This window comes from Lissotriton vulgaris, chromosome 12 (assembly GCF_964263255.1).
Source record: "Lissotriton vulgaris chromosome 12, aLisVul1.2, whole genome shotgun sequence".
Classification (NCBI taxonomy): Eukaryota; Metazoa; Chordata; class Amphibia; order Caudata; family Salamandridae; genus Lissotriton; species Lissotriton vulgaris.
The window spans coordinates 586,065,563-586,090,643 of NC_141700.1; positions in this window are offsets into that span (position 1 = coordinate 586,065,563).

Genomic DNA, 25,081 nt, shown 5'->3' on the forward strand with positions numbered 1-25,081 from the left:
TCCATATATAGTTAGATGCGCTAACTATATATCGCGCACCCGCAATCCACTGCTGATGATGTCACATATTACATCATTCATGACATGGTCAGTGACATCACTGATGACATCACTGATGACAACATCCAGTGACTGTATGTTTCTGTAAAGTTAAAATATGTCTTACATATTGAAGAATGAGTGGATGTATAAGTGTCTAGATGAAGGATTTAGTAGGTGCATGAGTGACTGTATGAGTGAGTGATTAAATGTGTCTCACTGAGTGCATGGGTTAGTGACTAAACTGTCTTAATTTGTGCATCATTATGTCTGTTGTTCTGTAAACTGTTGCATGTGTGGATAAGTAGCTATATGAGTAACTATATGGGTTATTGATTGGTTGCCCAAGTATTTGTATGGGAGACTGAGTGTGTGTGTGGGTGGCTGGGAGGTGTATGACTCTGTGTATAGATGTGTGAGCAGTTGATTCACTAGATGTATGGTTTCAAAAGTGCATGTGGAAACAGCTGTATGGGCGGTTGACTGTGTGCATGAGTGTATTGGTGAGTGAATGGATATCTCAGTGCTACATGTCAAAGTAAGTACATATGTAAAACACAGTACATGTGAGAGTTGACATATATAAATAACTGTGCATAAGAGCCAGTGAATGTGTGAGTGGCTGTATGGATCATTGTGAACTTGTATCAGGGATTGTATAAGAGAGTAAATATGTGTTAGTATATGTTTGAATAAGTAAAGTTTGTATAACTGTATAGTTGAGGAAATGGAGGTGTGATTGATTCTTTGCATGACTGACTAGGTGTGTGAGTAACTCCATGGATGAGTGACAGTCTGTGAGTGTCTGTTTACACTGATTGTATCTAAGGTTATATTAGAGTCTGAAGAGGTTCATCGTATTATCACATGAATGATATCATCAGTGATGTGATCAGTAATGTCAAATGAGATGTCATCAGTGATGTCATCAGTGATGTCATTTGAGATGTCATCAGTAATGTCAAATGAGATGTCATCAGTGATGTCATCAGTGATGTCACTGACCATGTCATGAATGATGTAATATGTGACATCATCAGCAGTGGATTGCGGGTGCGCGATATATAGTTAGCGCATCTAACTATATATGGAATTTCAATGGTTTTATGCGAGTAAAATAAGGTTTTGTAAATGCTAATTCCTAACTATATATGGAGTATAACCTATGGTTTTTTCATTGAATATATATATATATATATATATATATATATATATATATATATATATATATTCACAGAAAAAACCATAGGTTATACTCCATATATAGTTAGGAATTTGCATTTACAAAACCTTGAAAATTCAATGAAAAAACCATTGGTTTTAGGCCATATATAGTTAGGGATTTGCATTTAGAAAACCTTATTTTACTCGCATAAAACCATTGAAATTCCATATATAGTTATAAGCGCTAACTATATATCGCGCACCCGCAATCCACTGCTGATGATGTCACATATTACATCATTCATGACATGGTTAGTGACATCACTGATGACATCACTGATGACATCTCAAATGACATCACTGATGACATCACTGAAAACATCTCATTTGACATGACTGATAACATCACTGATGATATCATTCATGTGATAATACCATGAACCTCTTCAGACTCTAATATAACTTTAGATACAATCAGTGTAAACAGACAGTCACAGACTGTCACTCATCCATGGAGTTACTCACACACCTAGTCAGTTATGCCAAAAATCAATCACACTTCCATTTTCTCAACTATACAGTTATACACACCTTACTTATTCAAACATATACTAACACATATTTACTTTACTCTCTTATACAATCTCTGATACATGTTCACAATGATCCATACAGCCACTCACACATTCACTGGCTCTTATGCACAGTTATTTATAGATGTCAACTCTCACATGTACTGTGTTTTACATATGTACTTAATTTGACATGTAGCACTGAGATATCCATTCACTCACTAATACACTCATGCACAGTCAACCGCCCATACAGCTGTTTGCACATGCACTTTTGAATCTATACATATAGTGAATCAACTACTCACACATCTATGTACAGAGTCACACACCTTCCAGCCACCCATACACACACACTCAGTTTCCCATACAAATACTTGGACAACCAATCAATAACCCATACAGTTACTCATATAGCTACTGATCAACATATGCAGCACTTTGTGGAACAACAGATATAATGATGCACAAATTAAAACAGTTTAGTCACTAACCCATGCACTCAGTGAGACACATTTAATCACTCACTCAATCAGTCAGTCAGTCATGCACCTAGTAAATCCTTCATCCAGACACTTATATATCCACTCATTCTTCAATATGTAAAACATATTTTAACTTTACAGAAACATACAGTCACTGGATGTTGTAATCAGTGATGTCATCAGTGATGTCATTTGAGATGTCATCAGTGATGTCATCAGTGATGTCACTAACCATGTCATGAATGATGTAATATGTGACATCATCAGCAGTGGATTGCGGGTGCGCGATATATAGTTAGCGCTTATAACTATATATGGAATTTCAATGGTTTTATGCGAGTAAAATAAGGTTTTCTAAATGCAAATCCCTAACTATATATGGCCTAAAACCAATGGTTTTTTCATTGAATTTTCAAGGTTTTGTAAATGCAAATTCCTAACTATATATGGAGTATAACCTATGGTTTTTTCTGTGAATTTCAATGGTTTTTTAATAGCAAACATCAAAATCTGTCAAATGTCAAGTACGTGATAGGTAAAAACGTTTTCGTGTTTATGCACGCTGATGTGCTTTGAACGCTGCCCCCCCCCCACTCCCCTCTTTTCTTTTAGTAGTACTCTCTCTTTGCAGATAGTGAACGGTAGTTAACGCAGACCTTTACCCCTGTTGTAATTTGAACTGAAGGAGAGCAGCCAAGACAAACTTGATGACTTTATGGATGACAGTAGAGACCACGAACTTCTACAATGTGTTGAAGCAGTAGACAACTTGCTTCAAAATGAAAAACAATTACACCCTATAATAAATTATGACATTTCTGACAATGAAATGTTAGAAAATGTAATAAAGTATGAAACACAATCATAATAAAAAAAATAAATAAATAAAGAAAACAAAAAAAACCAAGAAAAACAACAAACAATTAACATACAGTATTAGAAAAGTCTTTCATTCTTTTATCCATAAAGTTCGCTGCCCAGAAAGCTATCCGGTTCGCGAACTTGGCGCTTACCACGCAAAAAAAAATTTTTTTTTTTGGACCCTCCTAGGCCCTTTTAAAACCTCCACATAAAACCTAGGGGGTCAACGAGGATCTACTATGCCCCCTTATGGTAATTTCCCCCTTTGTTTTGGCCTCCTCTTGTCTCTCGATCCTACCGAGAGACAAGATGGCGGCCGCTCCGGACTGTTTAGAATGTTGACAGACACCGGAGGGCCAATCAGCTTCTCATCGCAAAGTTCCGTTACGCGAAAGGTTCGCTAACCGGATAGCTGCCCGGAGCGCTGTTACAGATATATATCTTGATTTAAACGTTAATTTCTCAAAATCCACTGAAGCACATATATTGAGACCTAGCAAAGGCACATCAGGCTAACAGTCCCTACAATTTTGCCAAGTTTCGTGAAAATCCATTCAGCCGTTCGGGCTAAAAGTGAGTCCAACCGCCCTATGGAAATTAACATGGGAAAAAGGCGTTTTGGGACCCCCCTTTTTTCTCGGCCCCCCCTCCACAAAACCCCCCCAAATTTTCAAGGTCTGCTCAGAAACAAAATGTGCCATTTTCCTGAAAATTTCAGCCAATTCCGTCCACGAACGCAAAAGTTATTAGGCATAGAATTTTCAGAAATCCCATAGGGAAAAAATCCTAACTATATATACCTACTGGCGACCGCCAGTAGGTAATATATATATATATATATATATATATATATATATATATATATATATAAAAATACTGAAAAAGACATAGGTTTCACACATGTTATAGTTAGCTGGAGATTTCACTCATACAAAACCATTGAAATTACCCTGTTATAGTTAGTTTAGCTAACTATAACTCGCACGCCCGCAATGCACTGCTCATCCTACTTCGACTTTCCCAGGAAAAACATCTATTCTGTGGAGCTGTAGTCTTTCACAACCAAACTCTACAATGGCTGCTCTTTTTGAGACTTCTTCAGTACATTCTTCTAAGGAAGATTTTGTTACTGAGCCACCTCAGAAAAAGAGAAAAGAAGCTTTCATTTGAAAGTTTTCTTCATTTCCGGAGGGACAGAAAAAGGTGAATGTACCGAAAGTAACGTGCAAGATCTGTGAGATTACACTTTCCAGGGCTGACCCCACTAAAAAGTACTCTTTCGGGACAGCCTCAATGGTTCGCCATGTCAAAAATTTGCATCCAAATAATTATGGAAGGATGGCACACAAAGGTTCCAGGAGAACCCTCAACCTGCAGTTTCTTCTACCTCAACTGCACCACCACCTCCTCCGAGCAGTCTGCATTCTATTATTGTGCCTCAGTTTGCAGATCTTACAATTCATTGTAAATTTTGCGGAGAACTCCTTTATTACGGTGAGCAGTCTATTCACCTCATTGTGAACAACAAAGAAGAGCACTGTTGCCCAAAACAATAATATTTTTTTTTCTTTTTCTTCCTGTTCCACAGTTTTTTTGTTTCCAGTTTCATTTTTTGGGTTTAAAAAAAAAAACAACTAAAAACTTGCTGAAAAAAGAAAGAAAAACATTTCTTTTCAGAACTACCTCCGCTGGCTTAAAAAAGAACTATATTTCTATAATGGTGTAAAAATGTTGTCAGAATGAATGTGTAGTGCATAAATGAACAAATGAATTAGTACTGTATGGTGAATGTGAAAGTGCAAAACCATAAGGAAGTGCTACAGCGTAAATATATAAGGTGTTTACCTATAGTATACCGTAGTACCTCCGAAGCACTTCAATGTAACATATCCATATAAATATGTTAAAAGTCTATACTTCAATTTGCACTGCTAGTGAAACTGCCTGGGTGAATTTGTATGTGTTAGGAGCAGATTTACACCCCCTTGTACCTCTTTTACACATCTTTTCCGTCACTTTTGTGATGCAGCGGTGTTGCAAAAGATGTGCCATAGCGCCTCATATTTACAATGTGATGCATATGGAAGGTGCATCACATTCTAAAGCCCTGTGGCAGAAAGAGACTTTCCTGTGCAGAGAGGGGGGGGGGAGGGAGTGGATGTGTTTTAGCATAGGAACATCTCCTAAAAGTGACTGAGCGAAATCTACAAGATTTCATTCAGTCACTTTTAGGCCTATGCTACGTCAAAACCCTGCACCTGCTTGAAACAGGTGTAAGGATTGACACAGCTTTGTGAGCATAGAACCCCAAGAGCATTGCTGGAGCTACGTTGCACTTGGGACGCAAGTCAAGCAATGCACCACCTTCACAACACAAATACATCACATATCTGTGCCGTTTTTGCTCCATAATACACTACATTGTAAATACGGTACATCCATTGTGGTGATATCACAGTGCACAATAACTGCCATATCTCTGGGAATGTACCACTTATTGTACATTTTCTGATTACTGTTTGAATGTAGTGAATGGATTACTACACACTGATCAATGAGTCACTACAAAACTATAACAGGAATGACAGAGTGTTTGGTGGAAGTGTAAGGATAGAGACTGGGGAATTCAAAATATAAAAGATAAATTTGAAAGTGCATAGAACAGTACATGCATAGTAAATAGGAGTTTGAAGCAGTCCATATACTAAGGCCTATTTGGCTCCATGATTACTTGGGTACTGACTGCATGATTACAGTTCTGCAAAGAGAGTGCATGGCTGAATTTATAAGAGCTTCAGTTTTACCACATTACATATATAAAGAAATACTGCTGAATGGCTCACTACAATATTGAAACAGTAGAGTGAGAGTAATTGTGAAAGTCTAATGATACAGACTGGGCAATTGAATGCATAAAAAACAAATGTGCAGCTACATAGAAGAGTGCATGCATACTCTATACAGGTTTAAAGCAGTACATGGCCTAAGGCCTACTTTGCACCATGATTACTTGAGTACTGACTGGATAATTACAGTTCTGCAAGGAGAGTGTCTGTCTGAATTTAAAAGAGCTTGCATACATAAAGGCATTCTGCTGAAGACTTCACTACAATACTAAATCAGCAATCACAAAGAGTTTGCTGGTAGTGTAAGAATATAGACTGGATAATAAAAGCTATAAAAGACGAGTTTGCCCATGCATAGAAGACTGCATGCCTAGTGTATAGGAGTTTGAAGCAGTCCATGCCCTAAGGCCCACTTTGCACTGACTACTTGTGTACTGGCTGAATTATTACAATTCTGCAAGAAGAGTGTCTGGCAAAATGTACAGCAGCTTCACTTTTAGAACAGTGTATATATAAACACATACTGCTGAAGGGCTCACTACAATGCTAAAACAGCAGTACCAAAATGTTTGGAGGAAGTGTAAAGATACAGACTAGACAATTGAAAGTTTAAAAGCCAAGTCTACAGGTGCATAGAAAAGGGCATTTATTATTTAATAACCTTCCCAAAGCCCCAAGCGCCAGCACACCTTTCCGAGGGTAAGATTACGATTTACAAATGCTAGCATTTTTAAAATTAAGAACCATAAAAATAACAAATATTAAACCTTTTTTTTTCTTCTAATGATAACAATATTTTTTTATACATCTTCTTTTTAGATGCTTTTAATCATGAAAATGCAAAGAACACATTTTACTGAGTAACCCTTTTTAAACTCCCCAACGTATGTAGATAATAATACCTTATACGTGTTACTATCAAAATTGAAACCTTTACAGCTTCACAGTTTGTAACTTTTCTGAACACGTGCAGACGAAAAACAGTTAAAAAGTGAGCCTGTATAAACTGCAAAACGTGCCATCTACATAGGCAGAGCCACATCTTCCTTCCATAGACTACTAAACAACAAAAAACTATATAAACCACACCTACTGTGCAATTTGTTTTGTATTCCCAAGTTATTTCTGAATCACCAATCTCTGTTGTAGGTTCCGTTCTCTTGCATCGGATTCTCTTTTTGCATCAACAAACATATTCTGGAGTTGTTAGTTGTTTCAATACGGCATAGGCATAGTACTTAGGTATAAATTGTGACTATTTGTCAATATTTAAACATTTATATGTAGAAAAAAATGTTAATGCATGTTTTTCGCTTTTTCTCTGTAACGTCAGCAGCTTGTTCTTAGAAGCAGATATATTATAACAAATATTACTCCTTTTCTGGCACCTTTTACCTTATATATAGTGACTTTTTATATGATAATATTGATACTGTACTTCGCTTGAGAGGTGTTGCTAACCCGTCGGCGCAAACCCTAAACATTTACAATCAACGTCACAATGTTACACTTGTTATTATGTTTTCCCCTAGAGATCACATACTGTTAATATGTATATTATACCATTAACAGTCTTAGTGATCCTAGTGGAATTCACAATCCGTCGTCACAAACAGTAACGATAAGTAAGCAACGTTACTGGTTTGCGGCTTTCAGTCTATTTTCCCCTTGTGATCATATGCTGTGAGAATATATACATATTATCATTCTCACCGTCATGATCTCAGAGAAGTTTATGACCCGTCGCCACAAAGATCTAATTTTTTCACCTCCGTGAGAAAAGAAGTTCAGTAAATAATTACCGCTCAAAACTATTTCATTATGGATGTTCTGTTAAATACATAACTTTATTTTCCTTTTCTTTTTACTGTAACAATGGTATCAATCGTTATATTATAATAAATTGTCCTATTGCTACAGAAGAGGAATGGGAGAATTTTCAGCGCAATCTGTAATATAATTATCAAATATTTATAAGTACTTCATCAGATATTTTTATATATTAAAATATAGCTATCATGCATACTTTGTTACTTTAAATATTCAATAAACCCTACATTTATGAATGTTATTTTCTAATTTCTATTCTTATTTGTGATTCCTATTCACCTTCTCCCTAAAGAATATATAGGGCCTGTACTATGGGGTCGATTAGGATCGCGGACGGACTTGAGTCCGTCCGCGACCCCAGAGTATGAGGGAACGTCCGCAGGGGCTGCGGCGTTCCCTCATGTGCGATTAGGATGTGACCGCCACCCTGGCGGTCACATCCTGGATATTTAACATTGCGGCGGGTGCTGCTTCAAGCAGCACCCGCCGCAATGTTAAAAGTGCATGTTTTACATTTACATGCACGAAGCGGCAGGCACCGCGCGGTGCCTGCCGCATTGTGCATGTAAATGCTGGGGGGTACCATAGGTACCCCCCATGTGCACCCCCCACCCGCCAACACCCTGGGGGCCCGCAACGGGCCCCCAAAATCAAAAGTACACATGCTTTTCCACGGCGGAAAAACCGCCGCGGAAAAGCATGTTTACTAATGCTTCCTAATTTGGCTGGCGGTGTCTGATAGACACTGCCAGCCAAATGAGAGCTTTTCCGCCGCGGTTGTAATCCGACCGCAGCGGAAAAGCAGCGGACAGAAACCAAGACCCACCAGCCATCGTAATGCGGCGGTGGGTCTTTGGTGAGTCCGCAGAGGATTTTCCGCCTCCTCCGGGCCGGAGGTGGCTTCCGCCGGCCCGGAGGAGGCGGAAAATCCTCCATCCTAATCGGCCCCTATATATTATAAGAGTAACATTCTATATATTCTTTGGTGAGTATGTGATTTATTAGCGGAACAGTCTGCAACTTGTAAACACTACAACAGCACGTTTCTGAATTGTACAGAATACAAATTTTAAAAATAATAATGCATGCATTTCTATGGAATATGAAACAATTTATATTTTACTGTTTTACTTGTTCTCTTGTTCTGAGATAATGTAGTGCTGGAGTGTTTGTTGTAGCACTTCTATTCTACTTTATCTAAAAGTAACTGATGCCCTCTTACGTCAACAAGAATGTGGGGCAACACTTTTACAAACTGTAGCACAAAAAATAAGTATATAGCCACGCTTAACTGATATTTTATGAAATTCCATTTTTAATTGTCACCCCTTTCATATATACAGCGACAGTTTCTGAAGAAAGTTTATTTGTATTTGCTTAATAAAAACTGTTTCAAACCTAGGCTGAAATTTTTGCTGCGCAACCACACCTCCCCATCAGAAAAGTAAACACCACATTATAAGTAAATAGTACTACTAAGAAGTATGTCACCTACAAACTTGATAAAAGAAAACAGAGCAAAACACTCTCATTTTTCCACCGTGATTTATACACCACACGGCAATTATATAAATGGCCCTTGAAACATATATAAAGAATTGTTTACCTCATAATTCCTCTCCACCACCTTTTGGGCACTGTACACAGTTAATAGTGTTCCTAACCTGCCCTCTGCTACTTTCTTTCCCCATACTCCTTTGGAAAATGCATCACAATATCACTCACAACCGTGAACCGTTCCCACCCAACATCAACATTAATAAAACCATGAGACAACAGAGAAATAATCATTGAAAAACCAGATGATTCAGCACCCACTAATATTCGTAAAAAACATACATATCCATTAAATACAGTTATTTGATTAAGTCATATCTCAATAACATACTGCACAGACTTCGTCTTGATTTTCCTTTAAAATTGGTTTTCTTTATTCATAATCTTCTCTTTTTAAACAAAGCTATCTCTCTCGATGTAGTCAACGCATTTCGTCTCAAACTGAGACTTCTTCAGTGCTACAAAACACAGACAATATATACAAGTGTAAAATCACATCACAAAATCTTTCGACATTTTTACGTACAACACCATAGATAAACGGATGTACGATGTTACGACGCGTACCATAACAACGCGTGCTTTAACAACGCGTCCCTTACAACGCAAGTCGTTACCACGACTTGCGTTGGGGACGCGGATTGAGAATAGTACAATTTACTATTCTAACACCAGTCCCCGTGGACACTAGGGAAGGTGTTGGAATAGTAAATTTACTATTCTTAATCCTCTAGCGCCCTCCAGCGCAAGTCCTGGTTACGACTTGCGTTGTAACGAATGCGTTGTGAAAGCCTTGCGGAGTAAAATCCGCGTTGTAAAGGATGTTCCCCTAGATAAACATGTAATACATATGGTAATCAGGACTTTTCTTCTTTAATCAAATACATCATTAAATGTTAGTGAAATCCATTTAGATCAAAACCCAATTAAATACCTATACTTGCTTTGCATCGTGCTGTTTCTTTAGACCTGTTTGTCTAATGACTATCAATTTAAATGAGGGCACTGATCTTAATTAATTCATCCTTAAAGATTAAGTAAGAGGATCCTTGCTCTCATACTAGTCAGAATATCCCTTTCCATTTGTAGAATGATATTCATTTATTAAGTATCAGTATGGATGGGCTAATGCTTATATCTCACATGTCATAATTAAAATTTACCTTGGCGACTTGGTTTTCACTGTATATTATGATAAGCATAAGGATCATTCTTGGGCCATGGAGAGCATTGGTTGTAATCTGGAAGCATTTAGCTTTACTTCATCCACCATCCAATAACAGTGTACACCGTCGCGGGTTAAAGTCGCCTTGCTGTATTCAGCAAAAAAAATATCTTTCTTACGAGAAGCATCTAAAAACATTTTGTGGGATATCCATAATGGAGCTAGTGTCCTAAGAGCCTTCTGAACAATACATATACATTGTACTTTTTTTTAACTATCTTCACTTTCAGCTGTGAGAAATGGAGTGTGAAATGTCAACAGATCATCACAGGTTTACAATAAAAAAAAAAGAGAATTATCTTAAAAAGAGAACAGGGCATGCAGAGAATGGTGCCTCCCCCCCCCCCCCAACTAGGCAAAAGCACTCAATCACCCGTACTCACAACAGATTTAACAAAACATTGTTAACATTTATAATAATACCATTTTGTATATGTTGTAAGTAATGCATGCCAAACCCAGCAAGGAGTTAACATAAGTGCCCGTTCCTGTAGGAATTCATCCAACACCTACCAAGACTTACCAGTGAGTAGCGTAGCTCACTAATGGCATAGTGCAGTGAAGTAGAATATCCAACAACCCGCACTCCCAAGCCCAGGGGTTTAAATGCTGTATAATTAGAAACACCAGTGGTTGCCGTCACAACCATAGTTACTAGTTTGTGTTTGTGTAATGTAGTCAAATTGCACACCACGGGACAGTTGTGCTTCTGAAAACCTTTATAAATATAATGATGTGCGAGGCATTAATCTTGCCTGTTTTTCATCTTTATGTATGCTCCAAATGATCTCAGACATGTGTGTAAGTGAACCCTTAATGTGAATGGAATTCTTGAATTGGTGTCCACACTGTAGGACCAACATGGAAACATTGTTTTTCTTACAGTGATTATTACAATGGTGTTATAACTAAACTTGGTTGCATTTTACAACTTTTTCTTTTGCTGGTTTGTAACGGAACATGCATATCCCAAATGTCAAGAGGTCTTAGATACAAGCAGTTTTGTGCCTGCAAATTTTGATACATATGTTATCCATTGAAAGGCATTACCTACTCTGATAGAATGGAGTGCTTCACTGTTAACTACTCCATTCAAATGTCATGCTTCCACTCCTCTCATTATATTATATCTTCCTACTATGCCATTCATATTTCAGAGCTGTTTTTGAGAGCCCTTACCTATGGGTAAACATGTATCTTAGAATCCTGAATTTTAATATACACCATGTAAGTTGGATTTTAACTTAGCTTGTGAGAATATATAAAAGTGCACACACATATTTGTGGATTTAAAGATTCCTCTTGAGAATATGCGATTTTTGGTAGTATGACATTTCTTTTCACTAATAATGTCTTCCTAATGTCATTTATATTTTCTGGGAGTCATCGGTGAGCCTCCATATATGTTTTAAGACACGTTGCAGAATCATGATGATATTCATTAGAGACAACTTATAGCACACTGCAACTCATCTCAATTGATACCCCTAAAGACCCTAAAGGACATCCAATATATTAATATTGAATATCTGTTTCATCTTATAACAAGCACTTGTGTCTTCTCTTGAACAGGTCTCAGGACCATCACAGGTCCCGTCCCATATGGGAAGAATGATACAGGATTAAAGGAAATGCATGCACAAGACCGACAAGAATTCACATAGACTTTTTAAAACTTTGCAACGTGTGTGGATTTGTTGACATCTCATACACCGTTACCACCACCAAAAGTGAAGACAGTTAAAAAAAGGTACAATTCATATACATTGCTTAGAAAGGCTCTTATGATACTGGCCCTTGCTCGTTTTTGATATCCCCCTCAAAATCGTTTTAGATGCTTCTCATGACAAAAATATTCTTTTTGCAGAATACAGAGAGGCAGCTTTAACCTGCAACAGTGTACACCTTTACTTGAATATTAGGTGGAGTAAAACTACATGCTTTAAGATTATAACTAGCGCCATCTATGACCCAAGGATGATCCTTCTGGTTATCATCATATACAGAGGAAATTAAGACTTCAAGGTACATTATAGTTATAACATGTGAGGTATAAGCATGAGCCCATCCAGGATGATACGTAACAAATGAAGATCATTATACAAATGGAATGGGATATTCTAACTATTATGAGAACAAGGATCCCCTTACTTAACTTTTAAGACTGAATTAAGATCAATGGCCTCAGACTAGACTATAAGAGAGCCATCAAAAATAGGAAAAATATTCTGAAGAATGAAGCCTGGGAGGCCTTACATAAATCATCCTTACAGAAAGATGGCACAGTATTCTGGAAGGAGGTGAAAGCGCCTTCCTTGACTGCTGTAGGAGGACCGTCAGTTGAAATCTCCATCACTGAAGAACAATGGATTAAACATTTCTCCAAACCATATAATGGTGAGGCTAATCACGATGTAATGGGCAGTAACGGTGAAGAGGATAACATTTTGGTACCATTGTTTCACCACATAGACCTTTAGTTTACCTTGGACGAGGTAAACCGGGAGCTTTTTGCAAGCCAGGGGTGCAAGGCTTCCTGTTGGAAGTGCTGAACCCTGGGTTGCCCTTAATATAGTGCAGCCTGTTTTGCTCATTCGTATTGCAGGGCATGGAGTCAATACAGAGAACTGTTTGCCTGTGAATTTCTTCCAACTTATTATTGATTAAGTGTTTCTGCATAATGGTGTTGAGCAGACTAATTTGTATGCTGAACAATGTTTGAGGGACAACAGTATCACACGTATGATCATCTCTAGAGCTACCCTGTGGACTCCCTCCAATCTCCATGAGAATAAGCAGTTCTGGGGGTTACTTTTGCTGATGTGATTGTTTAGGAAGCCATAACTGTCTTCATATTAATCTACTTGAGTCCCTTAATGGCAATCGCTATATTTCCAGCATACATGTGTTGAGGTTGGTATTTGCTTCTAGGGTGGGTGCTGCATTTTATGGATAATGTTATGACATTGCTAAGAGATCAGCCTGATTGTGACAGTCACTTCAAGATTCGGACGGTTCATGGCCATTTAATAGATCATTTCTCAGACATATATGTTCCAGGGAACATGTCTGTGGTCCTGTTCGAGGGCATGTTTGGAATTCAGAAAATACATTGCCAGCCATAGAGCATGTTATAGTATTAAGCTGTATATGCTGTGTGAAAGTGCCACTGGATATATGTATGTTTGCATGGTGTACACTTTCACTTTTGAAGTCAGTGAAAAAAATGTGTGGGGACTTGCCTGAGGCCATTTCAATAAAGGTTATCATATATACGTGGACAATTTCTATGCAGGTGTGCAATTATTTAAGTAATTGTGCAAAGTGGATACTGTAGCACATGGAACAATCCGCTCTATCCGTAAACGTTAGCTTCAGATCTTGTGTGTGAAAAACTTAAAAGGGGACAGAGTAATGCCTTGCATAGTAATGAACTTCTTGTTTTGACATTTTCAGACTTAAGAAATGTCCACATGCTCATGACTATTCACGATGAAAACACTTCACCTATGACTGTTTAGGGTCAGGGAGCAGAAATGCACAAACCTGTGTCCTTTTTAGACACCAACAGGCAGATGGGAGGTGTAGATAAAGCAGATCAAAGATTGGAGCTTTAAAATGCTGCTTAAAAGTCATATATCTGGTTGTTCATTTGTTTCATTTGGCATCCTCCTTCAATGCTTATTTTGTTTTAAAACATTGTTCTCCAGATTCCAAGCTGAGTTTTGTACAGTTTCAGCAGTCTATAATAGGCAGTTTTCTTGCAGTCGAACAGGCAAATGTTCCCAGAATTGGAGTGGTAAAGGACATCATGCACCCTTTCGATTCTGGGAACACTTGCCTGCTGGATTGAAAGATCGCCTCTTTCCAGAGTGCATTCCACCATCACCCAAAAAAGACTTTCCTTGTTGGCGATGTAGGGTCTGTGTCTGAAAACGAGTATGAAAGGAGAGTTCTCTGTTCTGCCCCGAGTGTCCTTTTAATCCTGGCGGCTTATGCGTGTTCATATGTTTCAATTGTACCATACGGAATTCAAGTATTGAGAGCAGCCATGAGAGTAATGCAAAACTGACTGTGATCAGTATTGAAATATATTTTCTATTTAGATACTTGGTTGGTCGTACTTTTATGTGCTTAGTTACACCTGTGAACACAGCCATGGTTGCTATTTCATCTTTTACCAATAAGTTGCTTCTTTCTATAAGGAAACAAAAAAGTGCTGTTTTTAGCTTGGTGATGTATTTTCGCCTTCTGTGATTTGTGAGTGCAATCTGTTCTATAAGGCATTTTATTATTATTATTATTGCATTTCTTATATAGCGCCAGAATCGACCCCCGAAGGGGTATCTCCGCGCTTGCCTTGGGAACCCGTCCTGGTTTTTCCCTGTGAGATAGCCCCTACAGGGCATCCCCAAGGTGAAAGCCAGGCATCCTGCCGCGGGGGGGCCGTTGTGGAGATTAAGCAAGCTTAATGCCCAGAGTTGCATAGTGTGAACCCATGATTAGGTCAGGCACCGAAGCGAGAATTATCGAGTCCGTGGACATTTGAGCTCAACACCCTGCCGCGTCGGGAATCGAACCCTGGTCCCGGGTCTGACTTCTGCTTCAGGGTCTGCCTGCTCTAACCAGTGAGCAGGCAGACCCTGAAGCAGGGTGTGAAAGTGGTGTGAAAGTTCATGATGATGTCTGAGTAGCAACTGTGTGTGTGGACTGGGGTTTGGCTGGTGGTGTGTGGGTGGGTGGGTATTGACTTGCTGCTGATCACTGGATTATGTCTACAATGTATATCGAAGAGCAGGGGGTAGAAGGACTGAATCTACTGTTATAGATTTTTTGAGGACACACTTGGCAACCCTTCCCACTGAAGTGCAGAAAATTGTGATTTTAATTGTCAATTTGAGCCATTAATTTTTAACTCTGATGAGGATCCAGTGTATGAAGAAGACCAAGGCTGGTCAGTTCCCCAATTAACTCTTCCTATCATCAGGAGGTGAACAGCTATTGTAATTCAGCTCTATGCATTCACTTTAATTCACAGTATTCGAGCCTGTAATGGGAGAGCACCCTCTGATAATGAAGGAATGCATACATTTAATCATCCAAACCACACCAGCCTTATCGATTAGATATGTTAATTCTTAGACTTTGGCCCAAAATGGTGGATGTGTGTATAGCCCCACGACAGGATAGCGATCATCATGCCTTAGACCTGCAGATGAGCTCATTGGGGACTTCTCTGGCCAGCAAGTCTACCAAAACCATTGACAGGTTGTTTAGGGCCAGATGCTTGACGGTATTTAGCATGCGCAAATGGGTTTGTGACCTGTTTAAGAATGCTAAAAACCTGTGGCCAATGTAAAAACACTATTTTGCGAGTCGCAAATAAATTGTGACTCGCAAAATAGTGCTTAGCGACTCGCTATTAGGAAGGGGCGTTCCCTTCCTAATAGCCACGGCAACGCCATATACCGATGTTTTGCAATTGGGGTCACAAAACACTTGCAAATTACCACCTTCTTCAAGAGGGGGAAAATGCAGTCGTAAATGGGAAGGTGTCCCCAGGGGACCCCTTCCCCTTTGTGATGGGCTCAGAAATATTTTTTAAGGGCAGACAGAGGTTAGGTTCCAGGGACCACTACCTGCCCTTAAAAAACAAAAGGAACATGTTTCATTTTTTTCTTTAAATGCATCCCGTTTTTCTTTAAGGAAAACAGGGTGCATTTTTTATTTTTTTACGGATTTATTGAAAATCAGTCCCAGATATGGCGGTCTGCTGAACCCAGCAGGCCACCATCCGTGGGAGGACCAGCCATTCACAATGGGGTTTCAAATTGCGATTGGTTCATTATTATTCATGAGCCTCGCATTTTGCGACCCTATTGGGAATCGCAATCAGTGTCTCTGACACTGTTGTACATTCCATATTGCGACTCGCAATTTGCGACATGTAATTGAGTGCAAATTGTGAGTTGCAATTTGGAATGGTCGTACATCTGGCCCTAAGTCCTTCTAGTAACTGACACAGACTTAAATGGAGCTCAGTTGCAGGCTCCCTGGTTGTAATGAATGAGATCTATGGCATAGTGACATTAGGGTTTGAGGCTTTGCAAGTCTTGGTTCAGTCCCAGGCCGACGTAACGACGGCTGAGACTATTTCTTCTGTCCACGATGCCAGGTTTACTAAATTGAGAAATATCTTCTTTGTGGAATCAAAATCTAATAAGAAGCCAAAGTCTGCTAAAACATGGTTTAATAAGGCATGTAGGGAAGCTAGGTGGGTTCTATATAAAGCCATCCACGACCAGGAAAGGACATTTTTATGAGAAGCTAGGCAAGCTTACAAGGCCACCATAGCCTGTGCCAAGAAAGGTTGTGTTCTCGACAGCTGGACCTCTATGCTGCATGCCATTAAGGAAGGAGACCATCGTTCCTTTTGGCACATATTAGCTAAGGGAAGGCTGGATAATTATTCCACTATGGAAAATAACATCATGGCTGCAAACTGGGTTATTATTCATGAGCCTCGCATTTTGCGACCCTATTGGGAATCTCAATCAGTGTCTCCGACACTGTTGTACATTCCATATTGCAACTCGCAATTTGCGACATGCAATTGAGTGCAAATTGTGAGTTGAAATTTGGAATGGTCGTACATCTGGCCCTAAGTCCTTCTAGTAACTGACACAGACTTAAATGGAGCTCAGTTGCAGGCTCCCTGGTTGTAATGAATGAGATCTATGGCATAGTGACATTAGGGTTTGAGGCTTTGCAAGTCTTGGTTCAGTCCCAGGCCGACGTAACGACGGCTGAGACTATTTCTTCTGTCCACGATGCCAGGTTTACTAAACTGAGAAATATCTACTTTGTGGAATCAAAATCTAATAAGAAGCCAAAGTCTGCTAAAACATGGTTTCATAAGGCATGTTGGGAAGCTAGGCGGGTTCTATCTAATGCCATCCACGACCAGGAAAGGACATTTTTATGAGAAGCTAGGCAAGCTTACGAGGCCACCATAGCCTGTGCCAAGAAAGGTTGTGTTCTCGACAGCTGGACCTCTATGCTGCATGCCATTAAGGAAGGAGACCATCGTTCCTTTTGGCACATATTAGCTAAGGGAAGGCTGGATAATTATTCCACTATGGAAAATAACATCATGGCTGCAAACTGGGTTATTATTCATGAGCCTCGCATTTTGCGACCCTATTGGGAATCGCAATCAGTGTCTCCGACACTGTTGTACATTCCATATTGCGACTCGCAATTTGCGACATGCAATTGAGTGCAAATTGTGAGTTGCAATTTGGAATGGTCGTTAATGAGATCTATGGCATAGTGACATTAGGGTTTGAGGCTTTGCAAGTCTTGGTTCAGTCCCAGGCCGACGTAACGACGGCTGAGACTATTTCTTCTGTCCACGATGCCAGGTTTACTAAACTGAGAAATATCTACTTTGTGGAATCAAAACCTAATAAGAAGCCAAAGTCTGCTAAAACATGGTTTAGTAAGGCATGTAGGGAAGCTAGGCGGGTTCTATCTAAAGCCATCCACGACCAGGAAAGGACATTTTTATGAGAAGCTAGGCAAGCTTACGAGGCCACCATAGCCTGTGCCAAGAAAGGTTGTGTTCTTGACAGCTGGACCTCTATGCTGCATGCCATTAAGGAAGGAGACCATTGTTCCTTTTGGCACATATTAGCTAAGGGAAGGCTGGATAATTATTCCACTATGGAAAATAACTTCATGGCTGCAAACTGGGTTATTATTCATGAGCCTCGCATTTTGCGACCCTATTGGGAATCGCAATCAGTGTCTCCGACACTGTTGTACATTCCATATTGCGACTCGCAATTTGCGACATGCAATTGAGTGCAAATTGTGAGTTACAATTTGGAATGGTCGTACATCTGGCCCTAAGTCCTTCTAGTAACTGACACAGACTTAAATGGAGCTCAGTTGCAGGCTCCCTGGTTGTAATGAAGGAGATCTATGGCATAGTGACATTAGCGTTTGAGGCTTTGCAAGTCTTGGTTCAGTCCCAGGCTGACGTAACGACGGCTGAGACTATTTCTTCTGTCCACGATGCCAGGTTTACTAAACTGAGAAATATCTTCTTTGTGGAATCAAAATCTAATAAGAAGCCAAAGTCTGCTAAAACATGGTTTAGTAAGGCATGTAGGGAAGCTAGGCGGGTTCTATCTAAAGCCATCCACGACCAGGAAAGGACATTTTTATGAGAAGCTAGGCAAGCTTACAAGGCCACCATAGCCTGTGCCAAGAAAGGTTGTGTTCTCGACAGCTGGACCTCTATGCTGCATGCCATTAAGGAAGGAGACCATCGTTCCTTTTGGCACATATTAGCTAAGGGAAGGCTGGATAATTATTCCACTATGGAAAATAACATCATGGCTGCAAACTGGGTTATTATTCATGAGCCTCGCACTTTGCGACCCTATTGGGAATCGCAATCAGTGTCTCCGACACTGTTGTACATTCCATATTGCGACTCGCAATTTGCGACATGCAATTGAGTGCAAATTGTGAGTTGCAATTTGGAATGGTCGTACATCTGACCCTAAGTCCTTCTAGTAACTAACACAGACTTAAATAGAGCTCAGTTGCAGGCTCCCTGGTTGTAATGAAGGAGATCTATGGCATAGTGACATTAGGGTTTGAGGCTTTGCAAGTCTTGGTTCAGTCCCAGGCCGACGTAATGACGGCTGAGACTATTTCTTCTGTCCACGATGCCAGGTTTACTAAACTGAGAAATATCTTCTTTGTGGAATCAAAATCTAATAAGAAGCCAAAGTCTGCTAACACATGGTTTAATAAGGCATGTAGGGAAGCTAGGCGGGTTCTATCTAAAGCCATCCACGACCAGGAAAGGACATTTTTATGAGAAGCTAGGCAAGCTTACGAGGCCACCATAGCCTGTGCCAAGAAAGGTTGTGTTCTCGACAGCTGAACCTCTATGCTGCATGCCCTTAAGGAAGGAGACCATTGTTCCTTTTGGCACATATTAGCAAAGGGAAGGATGGATAATTTTCCACTATGGAAAATAACATCATGGCTGCAAACTGGGTCACACGCTTTTCTGAGCTCTACTCTCCCCTCACCTTATTACCTGAGAATTCATTATATGAGTCTGGCCAAGTGAGTGCAGTGGCAGTGTTTTCCCTGTATGACTTCCCTGACCACAATAACATCTCTATAACTCTTCTTGTAGTCAGGACTGCTTTGCACTGGATTATCCCTAATAAAGCCCCAGGCCTTGATAAGGTTCCAGGAGACTTATTTAGGGCTGAAAAGGACATTTGGTGTCCGTACTTGGATATATTCTTGAATGCTGTTCTGAAAGATGCTCCTATGCCTTCCAACTGGGCAGGGGCTGAGATAATTCCAATTTTTAAAAAGGGTTCCCAGTCTCTCCCTGCTAATTACAGGCCCATCAGTCTCATTGACAGTACACAGAAAATCTTTAGTAGGATCATCTGGGCTAGGCTGCATGAGTGGCTCACTGATGCTGTGTTACTGACTCCCTTACAAACTGGCTTTAGAGAAGGTATTGGTGCACTCAACCAAGCTTTTCGTCTTCAGTGCTGCATTGGAAGTATGTATTACTTAGTAGTTGCCATCTGTATGTGACGTTTGTTGACCTCCGGTCAGCACTTTGACCTTATCTCTAGGGATGTTATTTGGAAGGTTCTGAGTGATATGAGTATCCCCAAGTATCTCTTGATGGTCTTGATCAGGTTGCACTCTGTTAACTTTGCACAAGTGCGCTGCGGGACCCAGGGCAAACTCACAGATGCCGTCTCGGTTAACCGGGGTATGAGACAGGGATGTATTTTGGTCCCAACCGTATTTCTGCTTTTTATAAATGGTCTGGTGTTGTACTTGGCCTATTGTGACAATGATGCACCAAGTCTGCAGGAGTTAAGATACAGGCCCTACTGTTTGTGGACGACACCCTCCTGATCTCTAGATATCCGATGGGTCATCAAAAGCCCTTCGCTTAGTTTAGGTGTTTCTGCAAGCAGAGGGGCTGGAGGTCAACATCAGCAAGACCAAGTACATGGTCTTTAACCCTTGTTCAACTGCCAGGGCAAATCCTGAACTGCATGTAGCTTGGCTGGAGTGAGTTCCAATATTTGATTACTTGGAGGTCACAATAACCAAACACTTTGATTAGTCTTCGCATTTCATTCAATGCTAGTTGAAGCTGGAACAGTACGCAATTGGTATTCTTAGGTCCCTCAGGGGCGCCAAATTCGCCCTCTTTCCCCATCTCTAAAAATTTACAATATGCAAGCTGTGGGGGCTGCATTGTATGGAGGGGAACTTTGGGGCCACGGAGATTGTAGCTTGCTGGATAAAGTTGAAAACTGCTTTATGTGTTTATTGACTGACCTTCCTGTTAGCACCCTGCTCATTACTTTGCGCCTAGACTTGGGACTTAGAACACTTAATTAAAAAATAGGGCTTGTACCTTTATTGTATTGGCGCAGAATATGGGTAACACCGGAGCTATTAGCCTGTCTGCAGGGCCAAGAGGATGTTCATAGGTTACCAATGCTCTAAAAATACCATGGGCCAGGTACATTCAACACTCCTTTACCCAACTTGACTGTGTGAATCTTTGCACCACCCCAACAGACCTTAGTGGTGTCACTAAGACTGCCATTAAGAGCTTGTACTGGCAGCATACAACATTCACGTACATTGAGCAAATTGGATTTGGTTCCATAGCTTCTGTTTTTGTTTAATTTAAAGTAGGTTTCAAACCGGAACCATTTTTGGATGAGGTTGAGCCCCTATCAGCTAAGATATTATATTTGAAATTTCATTATTGGACACATCCTTTGTGCTCTTTTACTTCTAAGTGGTGGTGAGTTTCCAGGGACCTGCAAGGAACTTGCCCTCTTTGTGTTGGACCCTATTAAACAATCGAACATGTTCTGCTCTTTTGCCCAGCTTACAGTGGCTATCAGGCAAAATGGATATTTCCACTTTGCCGGCTTCTGGGCATACAAGACTATTGAATAGTAATTTGGAGTTTGATAACTGATTCTAGGCAATCCATAGTGTTTGTGGTGTCACGGTTTTTGCTATGCATGTGGAGATAAATGTCCAAATATCTGCAGTCCAGCGATCCTGGTTCCATTGCAGTGTGATTTGCACACATTTTGAACATAAATTGTTGTGCTTGTTGGGATGATTCTTTTAGCCTTTTATTCAAGTATCAATTGATTGAATTAAAAATGTGTTTTTATGTATTTTATGGCCATGTGCTGATTAAAGCAAAGACTTGATTTGTCACAGCTGCAGCAAGGTTGCGCAAGTAGTGGGCAAGTAATTTTAATTAGATATCCATACTCACTGCATAAAATAATCAATTTGTCCCTTTCTGTATTGTCGCATGGTCTATTAATGGTAGGACGTATTGGGAGTTGCATTATGCACACAATATAAGTTATGTTACGAAAAGAGACTATTTATGCTGCTAGTGTTAGCTGCTCTTTTAAATTCTGTACATCTATTATTGAGATATCTTCGCTACAACCATAGGATGACGACAGCTGCAGCTGTTTTTGTTTAGGGAACATTTGTACATGGTTTATTGGTAAGTTATTTTTACATAGTTTTGTTATTTAGGATGACTTATCATGGAGATTTTAACATTTGGACATTTTTAATTGCGATCTTAATGAAATTGTTACGATAAATTGTATGGTTTCTTTCATGGTTTTTTAACCGAATAAAGATCTTGCAAGTAAGATGTATCTGAACTGGCAACAGAATTGGATCAAACTAAGGTCATATAGGGACTCTCATTGAGCTTGATTTGATCTGTTCCTGCCACCAGCGCTAGACCCAGATACACAAGTGGTTAAGCATTTTTACTGGGATGAGTGGTGGAATTCTTAATGACAGGAATTTGTAGATTTCTGCTGATTCCGGGGGTTTATGTCATAGAAATGGAAGGAAAATGCATAACGTTAGGCAAAGTTTGAGGTTTGCAGGTCATTGGGTATAACACTCTTTGTAGAATCCATACAAGGCATCCCACCCTGGACTCCCCTGGGTGTCTAGGTGTCAGAAATGTCAGGTTTGTTATGCTTTCCTGGGTAGATGATATGATGATACTTGGCCAAAAAATGCTGCTACCTCAATTGCTAAATTAGATCATTTTTGTGGCAGAAATGTTGATATTGTCACATTGTATTTGGGGGCTCTAAGTCTTTCACTAGTAGACTTGGGGGACCATTAGTTGGTAGGAAATGTGTGGCTCCCCTCAGATTCCAGAACTTTCCAATACAGAAATGTGAGGAAAATATTTGTTTTTAGTCAATTCTTTAAGTTTGCAAGGGCTTCTGGGAACAAAACCCAGTGAGAGCCATGCAAGTCACCCAACCATGGATTTCCCCTGGTGTCTAGTTTCCAAAAAAATGCAGGTCTGCTATGTTTCTCTATGTGCCGGCTGAGCTAGAGTCCAAAATCCACAGCTACCCACATTGCAAACAAAATGGTAATATTTTTATGGAAAGAGATGATGTGTTTCTGTTGCGCTTTGGGGCCTTTTCTGCAGCAGGCACTAAGCCTACCCAGAAAAGTGAGCTACAATTTTTATTGGGTGACTTGGGGGAACATTAAGTGGTAGAAAATGTGCAGCTCCCCTCAGATTCTGAAACTTTCCATCACAGAAAAGTGAGAAAAATTAGTTTTTTAACCAAAGCTTGAGGTTTTCAGGTGCTTCTGAGTATGAAAACTTGGTGAGAGCCATGCAAAGCACTCCACCCTGAAATCCCCCAGGGGTCTAGTTTTAGAAAATGTGGACGTTTGGTAAGTTGTCCCACATTGCAAAAAATGATTTAAGTGGAAAAATATGATTTGTGTTAAGTTGTGTTTTGGGCCCTTTCCGGTCACGGCACTGGACTTACCCAGACAAGTGAGGTACCATTTTTATTGAGAGATTTTATGTAATGCTGGGTGGTAGGAAATGTGTGCCTCTCCTCAGATTACAGACGGTTAACTAAAAGAACTGTGAAAAAAAAATTGTTTTTCAATCAATGTCTGAGGTTTGCAAAGGCTTCTGGGTAAGAAAACCCAGTGCGAGCCACACAAATTACCCTACCCGGGATTCCCCCAGAAGTCTATTTTTTTTACATGTGCAGGTTTGCTAGATTTCAATAGATGCCTGCTCATATAGGCCCCAAAATCCACGGCTACCCATATTACAAAAAAGGGTCCGTTTTCAGTGGAAACAATGTGGTATCCATGTTGTGTTTTGGGCCCTTTCCTTTTGCGGACACTAGGCCTACCCACAGAAGTGAGGTACCGTTTCTAACATAAGACATGTGGAAATGCAAAATAGTGGAACATTTGTCATTGCCAATTGTATTTCTCTGCATTTGTGCCTTGCAAATGTAAACCAGTGTGGAGAAAAGATGATATTGTGTAAAATGTTCTCTGAATCACATGCTGGTATTGGTACCCATAAATTCAGAGATGTATAAATAACCACTGCTCATTAACACAATATTTGTTGTCTATTGTAGAAATACATAGGCCTCCTTACCACCCATTTTTCACTCTTTATACTTAAGCTTAAGAATTGCTCTATACCTGTACACAATGAAAAATCATTGTAAAGTGTATCTCAGTTGTTGGCTCTGGTTACCTCGGGCTCTTGAAAAACCTACAAATCCTATATATACCCGCAACAAGAAGGGTTTACCGGATGTAATGGCATATTGTTTTTATAAATCAGCCATTATGACAAGAAGTTACAAATGAAAAAGTTGTCACAAATTGCCATTTTTTCCTGACAATTTTCAATTTCTTTTATTTCCAAAACTTGAGGGATCTACACAAATGACATCTTACTGAATTCAGAATTGTGTCTACTTTTCATAAGTCTATAGCATTCTGGAATCACCCATGGGTTTCCACCGGTTTCCACTACAAATTGGAAGTAGGTTTAAAGCAAAAAAATAGTAAAAATGGGCTACCGCTTTGGATAATGCCGAAACTGTGGTTAAAAAAAATGTTTTTTTGATTCAGCTCTGCATGTTCCCGAAAGCCGGGCTGATGGTGACTTTAGCACAGTAAACTTTTTGTGGATGCCTTTGTTTGGAAAATAAGCAGGCACTTTTTTGTGGAGCACTTTTTCCATATTAAACAAAAATTTATATTCTGAAAATGTTTTGGTCCCCTACAATGGAATTCACAACCCCTGGATACATTTAGATTCCCCAGGATGTTGAAAAAAAAAGGGCACAAATTTGGCGTGGACACCTTGAGTAGGAAAAGGTATGGAGGCCTAAACGTGAACTACCACAAATACCCCAAAAATGGCTTAGCATTCTAGGGGGGGAAAGGCTTAGCAGCCAAGGGGTTAAAGTAAATATATTTTTAGATTTTTGAAGTAGTTTTAATGTGTTACAATTGCATAGAAATATATGATACCTAGGAGCATGCAATCCCTGTATAAATGTCTGTCTC